We start from the raw sequence: 23,287 nt of genomic DNA, 5'->3' as shown, positions 1-23,287 counted from the left end.
GAAATTAGTGGTGATTAAGAAGAGAACAGTGGGGTTGGGGATTTAGCTCAGTGGTAGAACGCTTGCCTAGCAAGCGCAAGACCCTGGGTTCGGTCCCCAGCTCCGAAAAAGAGAGAGAGAGAGAGAAAAAAAAAAGAAAGAAAGAAAGAAGAGACCAGCATCACTGAGGTGAAATCTTCTGGGCAGTGTTTTCTGAGAGCACAAAGAAGCTGTGTTCCAGAGATAGCCAAGGTTGTACCTTGTACCTCCTGCTGTGGCTGGACTTGGTAGTGTGTAAGAGTCACCAAGGTGGTACTGGTTTTGAAGGCATGAAGAGGTCATGAAGAGCAGCTGAGGCTGTGCACTGTGAGAGGCCATGGTGAAGGTGCAGCCTCAGTTGCAGTTGATGGCCCAGGACTGAAGGGGTCATACAAAGAAGTTGAGGCTTGGCACTATGAAGAAAGCCTGTAGGAGGCTATTGGTGAAGCCTAGTTGCAGTGGAAGACAGCAGTGTGTTGGAGATGCCAGTACCATGAGATGACCACCAAGAGCAGCAGCAGCAGCAGTGGAGTGCAGGCATCTGGAGCCTAGAAGACAAGGTGTGTGCTACAAAGGGCAGAGCTGGAGAAGTGACCTAAGTCCTTGGAGGAGTCCAGAAGATCGTGTGTGGATCCCAGACATTGAACACTGTGCTATATCTTTTATTTAACTTATTTTTTTAGTGGTGCTAGAAATTGAACCTAGAGCCTCAAAGGTGCTAGGACAATGCTCTGTCGTTGAGCTTCAACTCCAGCACAGCGCTAGCTAGAGCGCTTTGAGAGAAACGGCTGGGTGCTCTCTGCTAAGAACCTGCCAACCTCAAAGCTTAGATTTCTATTTCTCACACTCCTAAGAAGAGAAGTGGGGAAAGAGTGCTCCCCCCCCCCCCCCGAGCTGAGGACCGAACCCAGTGCCTTGCACTTGCTAGGCAAGCGCTCTACCACTGAGCTAAATCCCCAACCCCGGAAAGAGTGCTTTTGTGGAAAGACTATGAGGTTAATTTTATCAACTCCAAGCCAATATTATGTAACTATGTTTTATTGTAACTATTCATTTCTGTTAGAATGTCACTACCATATTTAGCTTAATTGCATGCTTTGATTATGGGTTGCAATAAAAATGTTGGGTTTGAACTAGAATTGTCACAGAAGAAAGAAAAGTTGCCAGGGAAAGTCAGGATAAGAATTGTTGCCTCAGCTGAGTGTGATGGTTCTCAACTGTGATCCTAACGTTTGGGAAATGGAAGCAGTAAACTCCGGAGTTCTAGGTCATCTTGGGCTATGTAGTAAGTTCAAGGCTAGCCTGAGCCTGATATCTTGCCTCAGAACCAAAGCAAAATTCAAGGACAAACAACTAACAAAAAGAAAAGAAAACCTTATTGACTCAATTACGTGTGTGTGTGTGTGTGTGTGTGTGTGTGTGTGTGTGCGCGCGCGTGCGCGCGCGCGCACGCGTATGTGTAAGTTTGGGAATATGGCTCATGGCACAAGGCACTAGGTTCAGTCCCCAGAATGAGGATGGGTGGGGGAAGGTGTTAGTAGGAATAGTAATAGTAAAAGGCATCTAAATTGAAAAGGAAGAAATTAAATTGCATTTGTGATGTCAGAGTCTTACATATGTAAACCCTAAAGACTCAACCAACAGTGCTCCAGGAGACAAAGTCAATATATGAAAGTCAGTTCCAATTTCTACACACTATACAGGAACTATCTAAAAGAGAAATTAAAGGAATGGAGGTGTGACTCAGTTGGTAGAGTGCTTGTCAAGCCTGCAGGAGTCCTGGGTTTGGTCTCTAGCACTATATTGACCAGATGTGGCAGTGGACATTTGTAATTCTAGCACTTGTGGGTGGAAAGAAAACCAAACCTTCAAGGTCATTGTCAGCTATGTAGTGAGTTCAAGGCCTCCTAGTCTGGAATACATGAGAACCTGGAATGGGGGTGGGGAAAGTAAATGAAGAACAGAAAGGAAGAGAGAAAAAATTAAGAAAGATCTGATTGGGGATTTAGCTCAGTGGTAGAGCGCTTGCCTAGGAAGCGCAAGGCCCTGGGTTCAGTCTCCAGCTCTGAAAAAAAGAAACAAACAAACAAACAAACAAAAAGAAAGATCTCATTTATAATAGTACCAAAAAGAATAAGATATTTAAGGAATACATTTGAGCAAGGAGATAACAGACTTATGCGGTTTAAAGTCTTGACAGAAGAAACTGACAGAGACACAAATACAAGGCTGTTGTAGATCAGGGCATCGACGTATGCTACGAAAGCATCCATTCCTCTCAAGCAATGCTTACGTTGAATACGATCTCTACCAAAGCTCCTATGGCATAAATGTCATAATGAAACTCACTGTCCTACATACTCAGCATATGCTAACAAAACATTTTAAACATTCATGGACATATTTTACAGATAGAACAGTTCTGATGGGGACCCTGAATAGCCAAAGAAATTCTGAGTATAAGAATAAAGATAATGGAATAGTATTCCCTAATTCTAAATGATGTTAGAATAATCCAAACAGTAGGACACCCGGTACAGAAATAGATACAGAAAAATCAAGGATCTATATGCCTTTAATAAGAGCATTAAGACCACACAGCGGGGAAAGAATGGTCTCTTCAGTAAATGATTCTGGGAGAGATGGATATTATGATACCGTGAAATTTGCTCTTAAATTGTACATGAAAATTCATCCAAAATTGATTAAAGACTTAAATATAAGCTCCAAAGTCTTAAACTATTAAAGGAAAACATGGGGAAGTCCTAAACTTGGCACTCCTGTGTGTCTGCGTGTCCTGGAGCAGCAAAATCAAAAGACGCAGTCAGATTGCATACACTGAGAAGCTTCCGCACTACCAAGAACGCAATCTGCAAAAGGACAAACAGCAAGGCCAGCAGTGAGTTGCTGGCCCATGTCTGGTCAGGGGTTTGATGCAATAGTTAGAACTGATAAAGCAATTATATAAAGAACTCAATGCTCAACCAGCCAAGCAGCAGAATAATTTTTAAATGGGCAGAATATCTTGCATATGGTGGTACATGCCCCAGCACTCAGAAAATGAGATAGTGTGATCGCTGTGTGTTTGAGATCAATATAGACCACACAATGAGTTCAGGACAGCCCGGGCTAGAGAATGAGATCCTGTCTTAACAACAACAACAGCAACAACAACTATTGAGTGAAGGATCTGAGTAAGCGAACATTATCTAAAAGTGATAGCGCATGGCTAGAAGGCATGTTTAAAAGATGTTCAACGTCATTAATCTTCAAGGAAACACAAATCAAAACTGCAGTGAGATATCTATCATCACCACATGTTAGAGTGGCTGTTGTCAAAAAGATAAGTGTTCTCAGGGCTGGGAAGAAAGGAAGCTTGCATGCTGTTGATGGAGCATAAATTGGTGTAATTGCTGTGATGAAAACAGCGGGGGCTCTTCAAAAGGTTAAAAATAGAATTGTTAAATGATCCAGCAATCGCACATCTGGATATGCAGCTCAAGAAATGAAATCAGTCTTGCATCCTGATGCTTATGATAATTATGACATACACAATAGCCAAGATCTGAGGACAACCCCAAAATAAGCAGGTGGATGGATGGATGGATGGATGGATGGATGGATAACAAGAATGTGAGACATAGTCAGACAGACAGACTTAATTCCTATGGGATAGTTAGCCTTTTAGAAGAAGAAACCTGGGCTAGGCGGAGAGCTCAGTCAGTAACATGCCTGCCTCTGTGAGGTGATGGGTGTTAATTAGCTTGATTACAGTAGTAATTACAGATGTGTGTGCATATCAAGTTATCACAGTGCATATCTTAAGTGTATGGGATAGTATTTTTCAATTATATTTTAATAAAACTGGAAAATAGCTGCGGTTTTCCAAAATAGAAATAAATACGATCCATTTGCAAATTCTCATTTTAAAAATCAGCAAGATGGCTCGGTCAGATGGCTCAGTGGGTAGAAGCACTATGGATAAGTCTGATGACCTGTGTCTGCCCAATAAGGGCAAGCCTCCCTCTGACCTCTACAATACATTGCACTCACACATCCAATACTAAAACATTTTTACGTTAAGAAACGAATTCAGGAAAGGGAAACGAAGAGAACAAATAAGGAAAGAAACATTTAAACAGTCATATCATTCTTTTACTGCCAGACATTTGCTCAAACTCGGCTCTCTCTCGGTGACCTTTTTGCAACATCTGCGTTGAAATTGTTGCTCATGGGCTGGGGCTGTCGGTAGGATGCCTGCCCCAGGGCCAACACCAACAATCAACAGATAACTAAAACAATTTCTGCCCATCCATCTCCACACGTGAGCAATGGACAGTCCCTATCTTCAGCACCTCCAGATGTTGGAGCCACCATTTAATCTCTCTGCAAGGAGTTCAGCTGAGTGTGAACAGGAATTCTTCCCATTTTATCCACGGTCCTAACTTAACACCTACATTGTCAACTTTGATAAATGCTTGTTGAGTAAATTTGAATTACTATTAACTATTAACACAGGAATGTGTTTCTTTTAGATGTATATGGTGAGTTTGTTATTATCTTTTGAACATTAAGAAAAAAGTAACATCTTTTAAACATCAGGCACTGTGTAGGGATTTTATTTATTGTATTTAATTTCATCTCTCAATAGCAGTGAGTGGTGTCATCTCTGGTTTGCAGACCAGAAAGCCAAAGGCTCAAAGATATTAAGCAATGTGCTCAAGGCCACTAGTAAAACAGAAACTATATATTCAAATCAAAGTGACTGCAAAGCCTATGGGGTTTCTCTGAGTCTCTGTCCCCTTGCCTTTATTCCTGTCCCTCTTTCCTCAGTCAGCTTTCTAGCCTAAGCATTTATTTTCATACTTCATTGTCCATTTTGAAGTGCAGGCTAACTGTGTAAAGGAGGACCACAGTGGAGAGAGATAAAAGCCATTATGGATCTCTCGTGGTAGTCTTTCGTTATGAGCTTTCCTAATCTCTATGCTTTTATCCAGAAGCCCCTTGCTCGCATCTCTTCACTTTTATGGGTTAGGATTCTCGGGTTCAGCCAAGAGATGGTTTCTGTCGCGGTTCCTTTGGTTTGGTTTGGTTTGGTTTTAGGGAGTTATTTATAAGAGGACACTAGATTTGACACTGAACAGTTAAGCCCTGAAAAGGATGTGTCCACTGGTCCCTGGCCACTGAGGCTTTCTAATCACACACCCCTCCTTTCTGACTGTTGCTGTCAGACTCTCAGTATGGGAGGTGGGGGGGTGGGCAGAGGAGGGGAGGGGACGGGGGAGAGGTGAGAGGGGGAAGGGGAGTTAGGGGTTGGGGTTGGGCTGGGCTTCTCTACCGGAGATATCTAGTTGTCTGTGCATCCTTACAGCTTCCTAAGGAAGAAGGGAAGTAGGGAGAACAGAACAAGCAGGAAGAGGAGAGGAGGAAAAGAAGGAAACAGGAGAGGAAAGGAAGGAAAAAGGGAAGGTGGAAGGGGAGGGAAGAGGGAGAAAAGAGAAAAGAAAAAGGCACGTATATCTTTATTTAGTTTGAAACTTACTGGCAAAAGCACAGATTGGCCTGGCTCGAACCTTGAGCCTAATGTGGATTGGCATGAGCTTCCCGGGAAATGAAGGGCGGGGCAGGGCTCACGTGTCTTGGGTCACGTGTCTTTCCTCTGAAGCATGCCGTGATTAGTCTCTTTCTCCCTACATGGAGCCTGTCCCAGGAAGTGTCTGCAGTAGAAAACCAAATGTTGACTGCTCCTCAGAGGCACACAAACCCTGACTCCTTCCATGACCGTCCGTCGAAGGCAGTAGCCATACCTTAAGAGCAGGAGGCTTTGCTGGGTTCTGCAGACATCCATTCATTAAGTCTGCCTCCTAGAGTCATGCTGAATCATCAGGGACTCAGCAGTGAGGAGGACGGAAGAATGAGTCAGATAAACGTTGTCAAATAAGAACTAGTAGAGGAGTTGGGGATTTAGCTCAGTGGTAGAGCGCTTGCCTAGCAAGCACAAGGCCCTGGGTTCAGTCCCCAGCTCCGAAAAAAAGAAAAAGAAAAAAAAAAAAAAAAGAACTAGTAGATAAATGAAAAGAGCCTGCGTTGTAAAAATCGTCATTCCGGGGTAAGAGAATAATGAGGGTGGGCGTAGGGACTGAGTGTTCTTAATGTGGTGAAGGCCAGTTTCTCTAAAGAACGGACTGTAACGAGCCACCCAACCTACTGGGACCTGCTCAGGGTTCTTCCGTGGGCCCTAGTACAGAGGCTGAGCACGCTAAATGAAAAACAAATATTGAATTCCTTTGCTAAATGAAAAAGGAATATTCAGCTTAGTTTTTTTTTAAAAGAATTAAACTTTTTAATATTTAACTGAGACTTCTTGATTAAAGAAGTTATTTAGGAAGTAGGATCTTGTTTTGTTTTATGGGGAGGGACATTATTGAGCAGTCATTAAGAAAAAATGTGTTCACGAGGTACCGCCAAGCTCACGAGGTCTCAGCACTCGTTTGACACAAGCCTCAGAAATAACAACCACATGTGTCACCGCTGTACGACTCCTTCAAAAGCGAATCCACAAGGGCAGACAGGAAGGAGCACGGCTGTGTGTGGTCCGTGCCCCTGAGCATCAAAGGCGCTCCTCTGAGAACCCAGTCATCTGCTGCTTTGGATCATTTTCTCCCCAGATAATTTTGTGATGATTTATGAACAACAAATAAGAAAAAAATTGTGTTTCAGGATTGCTGTGAACACATGTGTGCTAGCTAGCCACACAGAATCACAAGCATACGCTCATAGCCCATGCATACACCGTAAACACACTCACGAACATAAGGGCGGGGATGTGTAGGAAGGAGTATTAGATATTCACGCCACTCAAGTAGGAAAGGCTCTCCTGCCTGAGGCTCCCTTTGTAAACTTTGTATATTTTGTAAACCCTCAGGGCAGGAAAGTGGCCAGGGCACTGCCTGCTGGGCTCCATCAGCCAGGCCCTCACCCAGACCTCCCTAACTGTCATAATCCTCACAAAGATCATCTTCAGCCCCTCAACGGGACCCTCCCCAATATATGCTAATTTTAGGTGAAAAGTCAGAACAAAATCCACCAATCTCTGGGCACAAAAACCCACCAATCCCTGCATAGGAAAACCCACCAATCCCTGAGCTCCCCCAACTCCAGGACTTGAAATCTCATCAATCCTCACCCTAGAAAACTCCACCCTCCCCCTCCCCAAGGACCCTCTATATAAGTTTTGCCCAGTATTCAATTCCCTACTGCTGTCTGCTCCCTCTTGGGAGCTTAGGCGGCCAATTTTGGATTCATCCCTCCCGAACTCTCCAATAAATCTCTTTCATGCGACTTGTGTCCTGGTGTGACTCTGGAAGAAGAAAAGGAGCAATAAAGAGAAGGGAAGAAGTGAAGAGAAGGAGCGGTCTGAGGCTCCTGAGCTCCTTAGCTCAGCGGGGATACTCTCCCCTGGGAGCTCTAACGCCTCTGCTGAGGCGACTTCCTCTCAGAGCTGTGTGGTTTCTGGGCTCCTGTGTCTCAGGATGCCCTTCTGCTGGGATACCTTCTCTCCTCAGAGCTGTGTGGTTCCTGGGCTTTAAAGTCCCAGGACACTTTGCCATCAGAGCCCAAAGGCCCACACTGGGTTTGGTTAATTCGAACTCTAAATTCTTATTCTGCATCTTCTCGGCTATGGGATTTTGAACACTAGACTTAGGATCTAAATTTCTACCAGTAAACGGAGATAAGATTTTTTCATTAAATGAGATGCGTTAGTGGAATGTAAAACAAACATTAAAGCGTACTTATTACAGACCGAGTATATTAGGCGTGGATCAGACATAATCGTTTAAGTTTATAGTCTATGAAATAGCAAATTTGGGAGTGTGTGTATGTGTATGTCTGTGTGTGTGTGATTCTGATAGAATTATTGGGTGAAAGCAACCATTTGCATACTGAACGTATATTGATGCAGGTCCAGCTGTGACGTCATCGGGAGAGGTTAGATCGGAATAGAGGGAAGTGCGATGATTTATGTAAACAGAACACGGCAAAGCATTCTGTCAATCAGCCTTTCAGCACATCAGAGCATCTGTGAGACGTGGTTACTCCCTGGCTGTTCTGCTCATTCTGACTTCCATGATCTGGTTCAAATGCTCTTCCTTTCACAGGCACTTGAGCCCCCCCCACCCCCACCCCCCATCCATTTAAACCTCATCCTTCTTAGCTACCTACTCACTTCATCTGCCTTGATCACTCAGGTTTTAAGCGAAAAGGGGCTTTAATATGTTTTTCCAGTCATTCTTTTAATTTACATCCTGATCGAAGTTTCCTCTCCCTTCCTCCCAGTCCCTCTCTCTCATCTCTTCCTCCCGCCGTCCCTTTTTCTTCAGAGGAAAGATGGTACCGTGGAGAGCACCCTGAACTGACAAGTTGCAATAGGACTAGGTAGGTGCAGTCTTCTACTGAGGCCAGGCAAGGCAGCCCAGTTAGGGGAAAGGGATCCAAAGGCAGGCAACAGAGTCAGAGAAGCCTTTGCTCCTGCTGTTAGGGGACACACCCACAGGAAGACCAAGCTGCCCACCTCTTATATATGTGTAAGGAGTAGTTTTTGCTTTTTTGTTTTTTGTTGTGTTTTTTTAATTCTATAATGAACAACGGTTACCTTTTTGTTTGTTTTTGTTTTGTGAGACAAGGTCTAGCTATGTAGTCCTGGCTGATCTGGAATTTGCTATGTACATCAGGTGGTGGTGGTGGTGGTGGTGGTGGTGGTGGTGGTGGTGGTGGTGGTGATGGTGGTGGTGATGATGATGGTGATGATAGTGGTGGTGATGGTGGTGGTGATGATGATGGTGGTGGTGGTGATATACAGAACTGTGTGGTTAAATTATAGGTGTGTTATTTTACTTAGCCCTGGTTAATTCTATTGCTTTGTTATTCACAACTTAAAATATGCTGACAGGCACAAGAGATCTGGATCTTTCCCCTGGTTGCCTTCTTCAGACAAACTCTGGTTTGTCGTGACTCCTTCCCCACGTTCTCAGAAGAGAGTCCCCTGGTCAGTAACGACAGGGCACTGCAGGTCATGTGGGTCTTCAGCAGCCTGGATTAGAACGCATTGGTCCACCTGTACTGGGGATTATGCTAGGGTTTGAATATCTCATTTCCAGTGGCCCTCTCAGAAAACCACCCAGTTCTCCAAATTGTTGTCAATACAAGCTCTAAACACCTAGGATCTTTTTCTTTTTCTTTTTTTTTTTTTTTTTCGGAGCTGGGGACCGAACCCAGGGCCTTGCGTTTGCCAGGCAAGCGCTCTACCACTGAGCTAAATCCCTAACCCCAACACCTAGGATCTTAAAGAAGAAAAGTTATGTTTTTAAATATACTTTTGAATAGACTGAGTATATCAGTCCTTTCCTTATCAAAGGGCTCCAGCACTTTGGGTTTGCACTGACTTTCTTGACTCAATGTTGTCACATGTCTTTAATGATCTGCACCTTTTCAAATGTGTGATTACTCTACAGAAACACTATGTTAGAAATAATATTTTGGGCTGGAGAGATGGCTCAACAGTTCAGAACCCTGACTGCTCTTCCAGAGACCCTGAGTTCAATTCCCAGCAACCACATGGTGGCTCACAACCATCTGTAATGGGATCCAATGCCCTCTTCTGGTGTGTCTGAAGACAGTAACAATGTACTCACATGAGATATATAAATAAATCTTTAAAATAAAAAAGCTTAAAAAAATAATATTTTGCTAAACAAAATGGCCATATTCTGCAAACATGTTGAATATTCTTTACCCACAGTGGAGTAATAGAGTCAGGCCTCTTTCAGGCTGCCTGGTCCCACAGGTGGCTCTGGGGTGATCTGTTCCTGGTAACTTTACCCAGGTGCAGGTTCTAGACCTCAGTTGGGCATACCTATAAACTAGGCTTTGAGATGTACCCAGACATGCAAACTCAGTGACCACTGCCCCCCTCCAGTCCCCACAGTGGCGGCTATGAAAACCAATGCCACTACATGTACTCTATGGGAGGGGGCAGATACCATGCATTTCATTCAGCACAGCGACATATGGGAAGCTGAGTTAGTAAGCAAGAGAGTTGTTTGTGAGCATGGAGGACTGTTTCCTCCAGGCCTTTATGACAGTCTGAGAAAATAGATCTTCATACATGGGGACTGGTGGCATGGTCCACACTGCCAAAGTTTTCTTTGCAGAATGGCAAATATTTATGTCTGACTGTGCTTACCATGTGGCCAGTTGCTGTTCCAGATACCTTAACTATAAATCAGCTTCAGTTTATAATGACCTTTTGCAGTTTGGGATATCAACCCTCACCCTGCCCCCATTTTATAGATGGTAACACTGAGACACAAAGGGGATAAGATAGTTGCCCAAGGCTGCATGGTTAGTTCAGTAGTGCAATAGAGATCCCTAGGTATCCTGGCTTTGGACTCTGAGCTAGGCTGCTATGCTATCCTACCCTTGCATGCTGTGTTTTCCAATACTCTCCCTCTCCCTCTCCCTCTCCCTCTCCCTCTCCCTCTCCCTCTCCCTCTCCCTCTCCCTCTCCCTCTCCCTCTCCCTCTCCCTCTCCCTCTCCCTCTCCCTCTCCCTCTCCCTCTCCCTCTCCCTCTCATGCAGAATACATTGGTTGCCTAATATCCTTGGCAACACCTTTTCATAGATCTGACTTCTATTGACATTAACATTGTCGCTGAAATATTTCTCCTTTAAAATGTTATATATAGGGCCTGAGGATTGTAGCTAAGTTGGTAGAGTGCTTGATTAGCATGCAGGAAGCCCTGGGTTGGGACACTATTTAAAAGGCTCAAGGGTGCCTGACTGTAATTCTGTCATTCAGGAGTTCAAATTCAAATTCATACTCTGCAACAAAACCAGTTTGAGGCAAGCTCTGAACTACATGAGGCCTTTTCTCAAACAAATAAACACAATGTTTGTGTGTGTGTGTGTGTGTGTGTGTGTGTGTGTGTGTGTGACAGATATGTATATATACATTTAATTACAAGTTTGTTGACATTGGTCTGTTGCTATGTACTATTATGCTAAATTCTGTATCCCAAGGTCTAGTTGCCTCAGGACTAGTGAATTCCCTTGTATACCAGCTTTTGGTGTGTAAACCTTACTTTTTAATTTAGAACTACTAGTTGAATAAAAATGGCTATAGCCAATTACTGGAGGGAATAGAAGTAGGCGTGTTTTCAGTTACCTGGTTGAGGGGAGGGGTGTCCCAGGTAGAGAGAAGAGAAGTGAGCAGAAGGGTAGAGGAAGCCATCATGAGAGGAGATGGCTCATAAACACATGTCAAGGAGAAACAGCGAGTCTTTGGGGTACACCGCTGGGGAATAGCCAGTCCAGCAGTTAGAAAGGTAGATTACGTGTTACTCCCTCCCCCACAGTAATTGTAAAAGCCAAATAAAATAACGGTAGGATGAGTCTCACTCATTTATAAGCTAGACGGGGTAAGTTTAAATTGGTTCAACTACAAGGTTTTGTGGGCATATACAATCTTTACTGTTGCTTTCACATGTATCACAATACCCCAGCAAGAGTGGGCTGTTGGCCCAAAGAGGAACCTTGCTATATATTGAACGGGACAGCAACCACAGCTGTTAAAACAGGATAGTACCCATACTTAATCCTTCTCCAAAAAAGGAGATACTTTGTTTCAGACAGGATTTAGCAGTTGCCATAGGGAATGAGAAGCATGCATTGGCTTGATGCTCTGGTGAGAGCTGGCTGCTCCCCAACACTGCTCCAGGCAGCACAGGCTTGACCACACCGTCTTCAATCTCTGTAAAAGGTGAAGGTTAGTTCTGGATGACATTAAACTGCTCAGATCCTGTTTCACAAGGATTGGGTTTTTAAGGCACTATAGTCTTAAAGAGTACTTCATTAGTTTCCTTTTTGGAAATTAATTGAAAGAAAAACAGATGGATGCTTCAGGATTCGGATGCTTCAATGTACAGGAGGCCCTGTAGTGCCTTGTGGTGGAGTCAGAGTCTTCCCACCAGACCCAGCAGCCCTTGCTTCTCTCCTGGGAAGCAATTACCAGCTCCTTTCTTTATCTTTCTAGGGTGGTCTGTTACATTCTCTTCCTGTCACCGGTTTTACCCCTGGAGAGCTGAAGTTCGGTCTTTTAATCTTAGTTTGCTGTACTTTCCTTCCTCACCCATCCAGCCAAGACAGAGTCTCTGGGGACTTTGCTCTCAATGCCATCGTGTTGAAAGTGGATTTTTGTCTTACGCCCCCCTCTCAGCTCTCTTCTGTTCTGGCTGCGCATGCCTTTTTACACGACAGCTGGTGGTCCCAGTTACCTTCTGGTGCATGATGGATGGCACCAAGAGGAGCAAGCGTTCTCTGATATCGTTAATTGCAAGAATTTTTGCAAATTCAAAACTCAAAGGAAGGACGGTTGTCTCCAACTGTTAGCAGCTGTTCACTTGGCTGAGGTGGTAGGGACCGAAATGCCCTTCTGCAAACCGTCTGGGGGCAGGCAGGCAGTTAGCTGCTGCCTGGATATGTACCTCTGTCATACTCCATTCTGGTTTTTAAAAATCACACCTTAAACCCAATTTAGAATTCTACTACCTTACCACAAGACCTTGGTGGAATAACTTAACCTTGGTCCCATGCTGTGGTCTATGATGAGCAATCTAGCTGCAATGACCTTGTGGCTTCGACCCTTGAGAATTCTGTAGGGATGGGATCTACTGTTGAGTGGTGAGCGTGGCCCCAGTCCTTTGCCCTTTGCCTCAGAGAACTGAAAGCCCGAAGGACTGGAAATCTATGATCTTGACACCTAGCTTTTATGTTCCTGGGCCATATGAGAACATCTGTAAAAGGGCTTGCTGTCTTTGACCTAGAACTGAGACTCCTTACCAAAGGTGGAAAATCCTGCCCTGTGCTGTGGCTTAAATTTCCCTGTGAAAAATCATGTCAAACTGTAGGTCCCATTTAAGAGACGGAAGTAAGTTTTTGCAGGAAGTAGGATCTGCCCTCAGGAATGGTTTGACCTAGTCATCAATCCGCAGGTTATCCTGATGGTGAATGTGATATGAAGCACCTCTGGGGAGAGGGATATAGTTCAATCAGCAGAGTGCTTGCCTTGTGAACATGAAGAGCTGAGTCTGATCCCAGGAAACCAGGTCAAAGAGACAGGCTTGAGGATGCAGTGCGGGAGAGGTGCAGGTAAGGAACCCTGGGGTTCACTGGTCAGTCAGCCTAAACTGTCCAGCAAGTTCCAGGCCAGTAAGGGACCCTGTCCCCAAACCCAAGGTGGATGGCTTCTGAGGAAAGACACCCGAGGTTGACTCCAGCATACACACACATGTACACACACACACACACACACACACACACACACACACACACCCCACATATACACATACACCATTTTAGTTTTTTTTTTTTTTCCTGGAGCTGAGGGCCTTGCACTTGCTAGGCATGCGCTCTACCACTGAGCTAAATCCCCAACCCCCCCATTTTAGTTTTATATCTTGGTTTTTCTGTTATTGTGTGATATCTTTGACCACCTGCATCCCCAACAGCAAGCAAGTGTTCAGTAGATGTGACCCCTTCACCTGGAAAACATTAAACTGAATAAATGTATAGTGTATGTATGTATGTGTGTATGTATGTATGTATGATCTATCTGTTTATCTATCTACCTACTTATTTTGTGTGTTGTGTATTTGTGATATATGAACCTTTTAACGTGGGTGTGCACATGCGCAGCTACATGTGGAGGCTTGGGGTTAATGTCTGTAGTATTTCTTGGTTGTTCTCCATCTTTATTTTCTGAGACAAAGTCTCTCACTGAACCTAAATCTGCTTACTGATTCAGCTAGAATGGCTGCCCAGGGAGCTTCAGAACCCCTCTCTCTGCCCCCCACCCCCAGGCCTGTGTTATAACCATGGGCCACAGTGCCCAGCTGTCTGCATCGGTTCTGGTGAATCCAAACTCCAGGTCTTCATGCTTGCACTCTAGCAGATGAACCATGGCCCCAGCCCAGCCTTTAATAAGTGAATCACCCAGTGAATGAAATGAGGACTTGATTGCCCCAAGGTGCAGGTGAGGGAAGGTTTTTATTGTAGACATGAGGGAGAGCACAGCAGCAACTGAAAGGGTCCAGAGCAGTACAGGGAGCATAGCCAGCAGACTGAACTGAGTGGGAGGTGGGGCTGGGAGGTGTTCCTTAGGGATAAGAGGAGAAGAGTCAAAGGAGAGGGAGACAAAAGAGGAAGGAGCCAGACAGGGCGCGGCTGAAAGGGCAAGATTGTATAAAAAGGAGCTGTTTGGAGGGAAGTAAGCCCGTGGGCTGGATAGGTTTGGGCTGGAGAGGAGGGGATGGGGTGGGGAGAGCTGAGAGGAACCCAAAAGGCATCATGGGACTCTGTACCTGGTACCTGAGATTCTGAGCAAGCCTAGAGGCCAGCACCTGCTTTGCCTTGTCAACAGGCACCACACTTGGCCATTTGGACCTGACACAGCAGTTGGTGACAGAGAAAATGAATTGACACCCGACATACTGGTAGGTAATAACATTCTTCATCACTTTAACTTATGAAAACATGAACTTTCTTTAAAGCTATGAGGCAACAGAAAAACCTCACCTGTGTAGTGTCTAATTCATCTAAACTGCTCGCCCAATTTTGAGTTATCAGAGTCACAGCTTGGAGGTATGCTTCCTGCATTAGATACAACTCTCTGGGGAAAGGCCTACCAGGCTGTCATGACAAGGCCCATGGGTTACTTTTTAAGAGTGGGCATCGGTGTGTAGTATGTTCTGAAACCGAGTTCTGTCGGGACACATGAAGTACCAAGTTTTAGGATCCAGCTACACAAATGAAAACTCCCAAAAGACTGGTATTCAAATGGGATGGACAATCTATCTTTTTTAATCCCGGTGGGAGGGACCCTGGGTCTACCGTGCAGTCGTGTTCCTCTGTGATGAGGACCCTGCAGTGAATCTGTCGGATCCAGAAGATACGATGAACATGGAATTAGAAAAAGGAATGATACCGACACTGGTAGAGTTTCACAGGAGAGAGGCCCAGATCACAGTGCCTGACATGACGCATCTGCACATTCAGCAAACACTTGTGGAGCCCGAGAGCAGACTTACCGATGTTCGTCTGGTTAGTCAGTTTTGGTTTTTTTTTTTTTTTTTTTTTTTTTTGGTTCTTTTTTTCGGAGCTGGGGACCGAACCCAGGGCCTTGCGCTTCCTAGGTAAGCGCTCTACCACTGAGCTAAATCCCCAGCCCCCAGTTTTGGTTTTATTGAGACAGGATTTCTTTGTTTAATAGCCTTGTCTGTCGTGAACACCTACCTGGCTGTCTTTGTACTCTGAGATCCACCTGCCTCAGCCTCCCAAGTGCTGGGATTAAAGATTGCGCCACCACCAGCCGGCTAGATATACTGAGGTTTTTAAAGCATAAACTTCAGCCACACATGGAGGCACATTCCTGTAATTCAGCCTTTAGGAGTCGGAGTCAAGAGGATTGTGAGTTCAAGGACAGAGTAAGTTAAAGAATAGAACCTGTCTCAAAATTCTAAAGACTGGGGACATAGCTCAAGGTTAGAGCACTTATTTGGCATGACAAAGCCATTGGTTTTACCCCATATGTCATATACAGCAAAAGCTTATGTTTTACGGTCCCTTACAAAAGTCCCTTCCATATCATGGTTAGTGGGATCTTGGTAATATGACCACACATTTATGCATTTAAAAAATCTGCAAAATTAAGATATTCTTAGTGCAATCTGTTAAGACTCTGGTGCAAATCCCTTTTAGTAGAGTGTGATAGAAGTGGTCCAAAGGTCTGGCAAAGGAGGAATTGAGTTTGGGATACAGTCTTCTGGAGTTCCGTGGGCCACAAACAATTCTGTAAATGAATAAGTCACTGGTGAATGCTCTATATCCAATGGCTTCGGGATGCTTCTGCCCTGAGCAGGCTCACCAGGCATTGAGACCCAGGGGGGTTCCAGGCCAGATTCATGTTCCAATATAAACCTGTCCTGGCACATTATGAGAACAATTTACATTTTCCTATTGCAATAAGGTTAAATAGCTCTTCGTGTGTTTGTTGAGCATTTGGGGCTTCCTTTGAAAAATGCTCACTCTAATGTGGCTTTGTTTCTGTTTCTGATTTGCTTTGGAGGAGATAATTTTTTGTATTCTGGCTTAAATTATTTGCCAGTTATGTTTTATAAATATCTTCTCCAAGTTTGCGGGCTCGTCTTTAATAGTCGGTGGTTAAACATTAATCTTATTTATTTTTAATATTTTTAGTTTGTGGTGGGTTTTTGGTTGGTTGGCTGGCTGGCTGGCTGGTTGGTTGGTTGGCTGGCTGGCTGGCTGGTTGGTTGGTTGGTTGGTTGGCTGGCTGGCTGACTGGTTGGTTGGTTGGTTGGCTGGCTGGCTGATTGGTTAGTTGGTTGGCTGGCTGGCTGGCTGGCTGGCTGGCTGGCTGGCTGGCTGGCTGGTTGATTGGTTGGTTGGTTGGTTGGTTGGTTGGTTGGTTGGTTGGTTGGTTGACTGGCTGGCCAGTTGGTTGATTTGTTGGCTGGCCGGTTTGTTGATTTGTTGGTTAGTTGGTTGGTTGGTTGGTTGACTGGTTGGCTGGTTGGTTGATTTGTTGGTTGGTTGGTTGGTTGGTTGGTTGGCTGGTTGGTTGGTTGGTTGGTTGGCTGGTTGGTTGGTTGGTTGGTTGGTTGGCTGGCTGGTTGGTTGGTTGGCTGGCTGGCTGGTTGTTTTTTGTTGTTGCTGCTGTTTTGTTTCCCCTTGAGACAGGGTTTGTCTGTGTATGCCTGGTTATTCTGGACCTTACTTTGCAGACCAGGCTGACCTCGAACTCACAGAGATCTGCCTGCCTCCTTTTTCCAAGTGTTGGAATTAAAGACATGTGCCACCACTGCCTGGCTTAGTTTGTTTTTAAAGACTTGTTCGAGCCAGGTTTGGAGGCCTATACTTATAATCCCTTGTACTTAGAAGCTGAAGCAAGAGGATTGGAGGTTAGAGAGCAGTCTAGAATAAAAAGTGAACTTCTGTCTCAAAAATAAGAAACAAAAATCCAGTCTTGCTAAAGAAATCCTTCTGTAGGCAGGCCATTCTTCCTACCCTGCCTCCTGCTCTCTTTACAGTACACCACATAAACTTGAAACAAAAATAAAACATAAAGGTATTGTGGAAACAGGAGAAAGAAGAGGGGGAGAACGCATAAGAGGAAGAGGAGAAGGAGGAGAATGAGAAAGAAAAGGAAGAGTAGAGGAGGTAGAGGAGGAGGAAGAGGAAAGAACTGTTTCTCTACTTAGAAATTATGACGGTATTACCCTGAGTTATTTTCTAAAAGTTTTATGGTTGGGGCAGGGGATGAGGAAGCTAGAAATATAACTCAGTAAAGTGCTTGTTATACAAGCATGAGAACCTAAGTTCAGTCCCTGGCACATAACAGAACACACATGTACACACACACAAACACACACACACACACACACACATAGACAGACACACACATACACACACATACACACATACACACAGAGACAGACATACAGACACAGACACAGACACACACACATACACACATACACACAGAGACAGACATACAGACACAGACACACACACACATACACACATACACACAGAGACAGACATACAGAAACACACACACACACACACACACACACACACACACACACAGAGGTGAGGCATTTACCTATGGTCCCAGTGTTGGAGAAACAGAGACCTGAGGATCTTGGGAATTTGCTGGCCAACCATTCTAGCCAAATCTGTGAGCTCCTGCTTCAGTGAGACCTTTTCTTAAATATTTATTGTTTTGACTGTTATAACTATTTGGAGTTGATTTGAGTATGTAGACAGACCCTGCACTATTGCCTGTACTTACCACATTGACAGAATTCAACTTTGCATACCTGTGTGGTCTTTTTATGGGCTCTTTATCCTGTTTTATTGGTCAATTTGTCTATTCTTGAACTAACACCACACTCTTAATCACTCTAGCTTTACAGGAAGTTTGGCTAGTTTATAAGGTGCCATGTGCCTATTTTTAAAATAGCTTATCAAATTCCAAAGGGACAGAAATACACCAAACTTTTGGCTGAATTGACACACAGCGAACCTTTAGAACAGTTTGGGTAGAAGTAATATGCTGAGACCGAGATTCGTGAAACCTACAATGATAAGTATCTTTTTATTTGTAGGGATCATCTTTAACGACCAATAAACTTAAAGAACTTTTTATAAATCATGTACTTATTTTGTTACATTTACTTATATAAAGATTGTTTTTAATGTCTATTTTGCTTTCATTTTCTTACTGTTTCCAGCATGTAGGTAGTAGTATAGCTCTTTCTCAATCCATCAACCCTGTGAACCTCTTGATATCTAGCAACTGCAGCTATAGATTCTCTGCAATATTCCTCAGTTTCTTTCCTTCCAATCTTCATGCCTTTGTCTCTGTCTGATTGCTCTGGGAAGACCGCTTTTTGGAGTTAAACAGAGGTTGAGATGGTAACTTGGTAGTGAATCTTAAAGGGAACATTTTCTAGTTTGATATGGGATAGATTTTTTTTTTTTTTTTTACGAACACTATGCCACAGTACATATCATTGTACAAGAAACCATTCCATTAAAAGACTAAAAATGACCAACATTTTATTATTTTCATGATTCAGTGGGGTGGACTAGAGTTACAGCCTCTACTCTAGCTAGTGCCGGAAGAACTGACTGCCGTGTATATAGGAGAGTCCAAGATGACCTTACTGAAGCAGAAGTGCTTAAAATAGTGGGACTTCTGTACCCGAAATCTTGATTCCTTTAGAACCTCCCAGTATTCTCCTGCAGAGGACAGTCAGGAGTTTGTTTGTCTGTCTGTTTGTTCTTGGTTTGTTTTTTGTGAGACAGCTCAAGGGCTCCCAAATGATGTCACAAGCATCAAAGTCCAGGTCTAGAAATTTGTGCGTGGGAATCTGTTCTTCTAGCTGGGCCGCCTTGTCTGGCTAGCAACGGAGGAGGGAGGGCCTAGCCTTGCTGAGACTAGAAGTACCAGAATGGAGGGGGCCCCCACCTGCTTAAAGGAGAAGAGGAGGGAGGATGGGGGAAGGATTGTGGGAAGGGGTAACCTGGAGGGGGTGACCAGGAGGGGAAGCATCAGGATTAAAATAAATGAGTAAAAAAATAAAATAAATCCCACAGCCACTTCCATTGCAACATGGTGGCCACAACAGGCAAAGTCCCCAGTAAAGAGGGAGGAACAGAGTGAAGCTTGCTGGGAGAAGATGTGGGGTGTGAAGGCCATGTTCCCCAGCCCCACACCACAGCCAGCCAAACTTGCTTAGAATTCTGATCATAAACGAACATTGGATGTTAGCTCAGTGTTAGACGCTTGCCTTACCTATGCAAGGCTCTGGGTTCAATCCCCAGTAACCACCACTACCACCAAAAGGAAAGAAAAAAGAAAAGAAAAACAAAAGGACAACCTGCCACACGTGGCCCAAGTGTCATCAGGGAGTCTGTGGAGTCAAAGCGTCTGCCTGTCTGCATACCAAAGCTGGCCCTGAGGAACAGCTGCCCCCAGGACGTGTGTTCTGAGGACCTCAGCATACCACAGACCAGAGCTGACTGTCATTTATCAGCACATTGATGCTATTAGCCTGTCCTCATGTTTCCTGATGCCTTTCTAAGAGCATTATCAACCACTTCTCTTTTTTTGTTTTTGTTTTTAGTTTTGCTTTGTTTTTCAAGATAGGGTTTCTCTGTGTACTCTATGTAACCCAGGAGCTCACTCTGTAGACCAGGCTGCCTTCTAACTCAGAAATTTCACCTGCCTCTGCCTCCTGAGTCTGGGATTAAAGGTGACCGCCACCATGCCTGGCTCAACCATGTGTGACATCTGTATCTGTGCCAAAATTGGGAAGAGAAAGGTAGAATGAAAGAATGAAGGGAATTAGAAGCTGGGTGTGGTAGTATATGCCTTTAATTCCAGCACTCGGGAAGCAGAGACTGCTAGATCTCTGTGAGGTCTACATAGTGACTGATCTCCAGGCCAGCTACCACTACATAGCGAGACCCCGTCTCAACAAAACAAAACAGTCCCTACTCCAGCTTGGCTAGGAACATCTTCACAGGTTGTGCCTGTGGGAAGGAACATGATATAAAATACCAAGGCGAAGCCTGCCCTGCATTTCACCTAACAGTGCCGTGTAAACCTTTGAATTTTCCACAATGGCCTGGTGGCTGCCCAACCCCAGATTTTCTTCCTGAATCTACTGAATGGCTTTCCCTTCTTGATGCTGCCTGAAGTAGACAGATTCCTTCAGCTTGAGAGGCACTCCATTTTTCAAAGTACAGAGCCTCTGGAAAAGTTAGTAAGAGACCACAGCATCACTCTCAGACTGCCTCAGATTCACACCCACCGCCATTACTGAGTGCAGTATAAAGACCAGGTGTAAGTCTTCCCACGATGTTTGCTGGGTTCGTTGCTCCTCTCTCACCGGCTTGTTGAGGAGCTAAAGAGTTGAAGCAGGCTTGAAATGACCCCAGACACCCAGGTAGCTGTCAGCTCTCCCTGGGTTTTACTCTCACAGATAATTTAAGTCAGATTCCCTTCCCCCTAATCTGCTAAAGGCATCTCCTGGGGGAAATGGATGTTTGACGGAAGACAGTCTAGGGGCAGAGTAGGAACCAAAAGTGAGAGAGGTGATAGGTGGACAAGAGGAAGAGGAAGGTGGAGTTTTAAGTACTAAGGAAAGAAAGCTACGGCCTTTGCAGGGTGGAAAAGTCTTGAATGGGTGGGTTCCTATGATTGGAGCCCTTGGGTCCCTCAAGTAAAAGGATGTAGTAAGGTGGGAAAAGGAAACAGACAGAAAATGGAAGAAGGCCCAAAACACAGCACACACACTAACTTTGTCTAGTATTCGCTTGTATCCAGAAAAGGAGAAAGTACTTTCCCTCTCTTTTACTCTCAAATTTAACTGTATTATAAGTGAATAAAATTCCGTGGACAGTATTGAGGTCCTGGCCATCATTTATAACGTTGCTTCAGTAGGGAATAATTCCTGAGCTCCGAATGCCAGGCTTCTGTAGCCTTTTTGAACAGAACTTGTGAGTTGGGGACTGCCTGTTTGCTGAGGAGGGAGGTTACAGCTGAACAGGCCAGAGCTGGTGTTCTGCAATCAGATACTGGAGTGGTGGTTGTAGACTATTTGGGCAAATGACACAGACAGAACTAGGTCACTAGTCTCCAAATTCCAGCATTTCCAGTTCACAGTTTAACCTTCAGAACCAATGATATTCAGTGAAATAAGAAGAGTGATGGGGGAACCCAGGGCGGTGGCACAGGCCTTTAATCCCAGCACTCCGGATGCAGAGGCAGGCAGATCTCTGAGTTCAAGGCCAGCCTGGTTGCTCTACGGAGTGACTTCCAGCAAGGGATACACAGAGAAACCTTCTCTTGAAAACAAACGAAAAAGCGATGTGAATTTAATGTGCCGTACACTACAGAGCGCACACTACAGTACATACAGCGCACACAACACAGTGTGCCCTGAAGTGCTATACAGGTTGAAAGGCAATGGAGTCTCAGTCTGTAAACACTGCCGTCCAGTTAGAAATCGGTAATTGGGAACTGTCCTCTCTGTCCTCACACGAGCTGTTTGGTTGGAGGTTGGAGGAAAGCAGAGGCTCGGTGACACTTTGCTGTTCCTGGTGGATGAATCCAGGATCAGTTGGGAGGCAAGAGGCAAAGAGTACAGGGAACCAAACAGCTCGCTCTGGCTACACTTTAAAGAAGCTGTGATTCACCATGTAGAGATGTAAAGCCAAGGAGTCTGTCCATTAACAGTGTACATTCATGCTGCTTAGTTATGTGTCAGCAAAAGCCTCCCCTGTGAAAGACACTGGGGCTGGGGTCAGAAAGAACTCTGCATTTCAAGACAACCGTGTCTTCAAGGGACTGAGGTCTGTTTCATGGAGTTACCCATAGTTGGGTACGGTGGTACATGCATATAATCCCAGCATTCTGAATCAGAATCAGGGAGAAGAGGAGGCCAGCCTGGGCTGTATGAGAACTCATTTTTAAAACAAAGTCAACAAACAGAAAATAAAATGCAGTATAGAAAGTTCTGTGGAAATGTGACACCAGCTGGCACAACAATGGTTTCTAGAAATTCTATTAAGCACATAGTAAAAGTGGGTTAGTCTTTGGTGTACGAAGAAACCCAGATGCCCAGCGCGAGGGTGGACTTGCAGGGGACGTTGGTCTTTTCACACTTTTCAGGATGAGAAATTACTCAGGTTGCCCAGAGCCTGGTGAGACCACTGACAGAGCAAGGGAGGAACCAGACTGAGGACTTATTAAACAACCAGACTGACCAACGAGACATTTCCTGATTCTCCTCCTCCACCTCTGTCCTTGCTGATAGATCCACTCAGAAAATAAATTCTCTATCAAGAGATTGGCATTTTTCCTCTATAAGAATATTTTGGTGTGTGACCAGTATCTGTCCAGACTATTCTTCTAAGCCTCTCTCTTTGTGTGTCTCTCTTTTTTTTTTTTTTTTTCTTTTTTCTTTTTTTCGGAGCTGGGGACCAAACCCAGGGCCTTGCGCTCGCTAGGCAAGTGCTCTACCGCTGAGCTAAATCCCCAACCCCTTGTGTGTCTCTCTTACGACACTTTTTTGTTTTCATTTAAAAAAAGATGTCTTACATGTTACAGCTTCTCCATTCCCGGCTCATTTTACACCAGCTACAATTCTTGTTCCTTCCTGATGACATTCAGGGAAACTCCGAGTCTCTTACTGATGTATCTGAAATCTTACTATAGGAAGAATTATGTTGAAAGGCTTTCTATCAAAAATAAATACTGGGGGGCTGGAGAGATGGCTCAGCGGTTAAGAGCACGGACTGCTCTTCCAGAGGTCCTGAGTTCAATTCCCAGCAACCACATGGTGGCTCACAACCATCTGTAATGGGATCTGATGCCCTTTTCTGGTGTGTCTGAAGATAGCTACAGTGTACTTACATACATAAAATAAATAAATAAATAAATATTTAAAAATAAATACTGCACTAGTGGTTGAATTTTTTTTTTTCTTTCCCTGGTAGGCAGAGCCCAGTGGCAGAACACTGGCTCTGGGTTCAGTTCCCAGTACCTCAAACAAAGTAATTATTTCTCATCCTGAGGATTCGGTCTTTATCCTTTTTCTCCATTTCTTGCTCTAGATCTTAA

At 44.5% G+C, this 23,287-nt stretch overlaps 1 protein-coding gene across 18 annotated transcripts in view; it reads left to right on the top strand.

Annotated features, from left to right (window-relative positions):
* Ralgps2 (Ral GEF with PH domain and SH3 binding motif 2) overlaps positions 1 to 23,287 on the top strand; it is a 180,247-nt gene that overhangs the window by 15,017 nt on the left and 141,943 nt on the right. For 8 of the 18 annotated variants that reach the window (XM_087580905.1, XM_087580891.1, XM_087580881.1 and 5 more), the window contains one exon: positions 14,495 to 14,567. The gene's annotated coding sequence lies outside the window, so the exon portion shown is untranslated. Of the gene's footprint in view, positions 1 to 13,067; positions 13,225 to 13,934; positions 14,108 to 14,494; positions 14,568 to 23,287 lie in introns of all 18 variants that reach the window. The other 10 variants (XM_087580904.1, XM_087580896.1, XM_087580883.1 and 7 more) reach the window with 2 other exon arrangements.

Source organism: Rattus norvegicus, chromosome 13 (assembly GCF_021556685.1).
Source record: "Rattus norvegicus strain SHRSP/BbbUtx chromosome 13, alternate assembly SHRSP_T2T, whole genome shotgun sequence".
NCBI lineage: Eukaryota > Metazoa > Chordata > Mammalia > Rodentia > Muridae > Rattus > Rattus norvegicus.
Note: the sequence above shows the minus strand (reverse complement) of the source record. Positions and strands in the feature narration are given on the sequence as shown.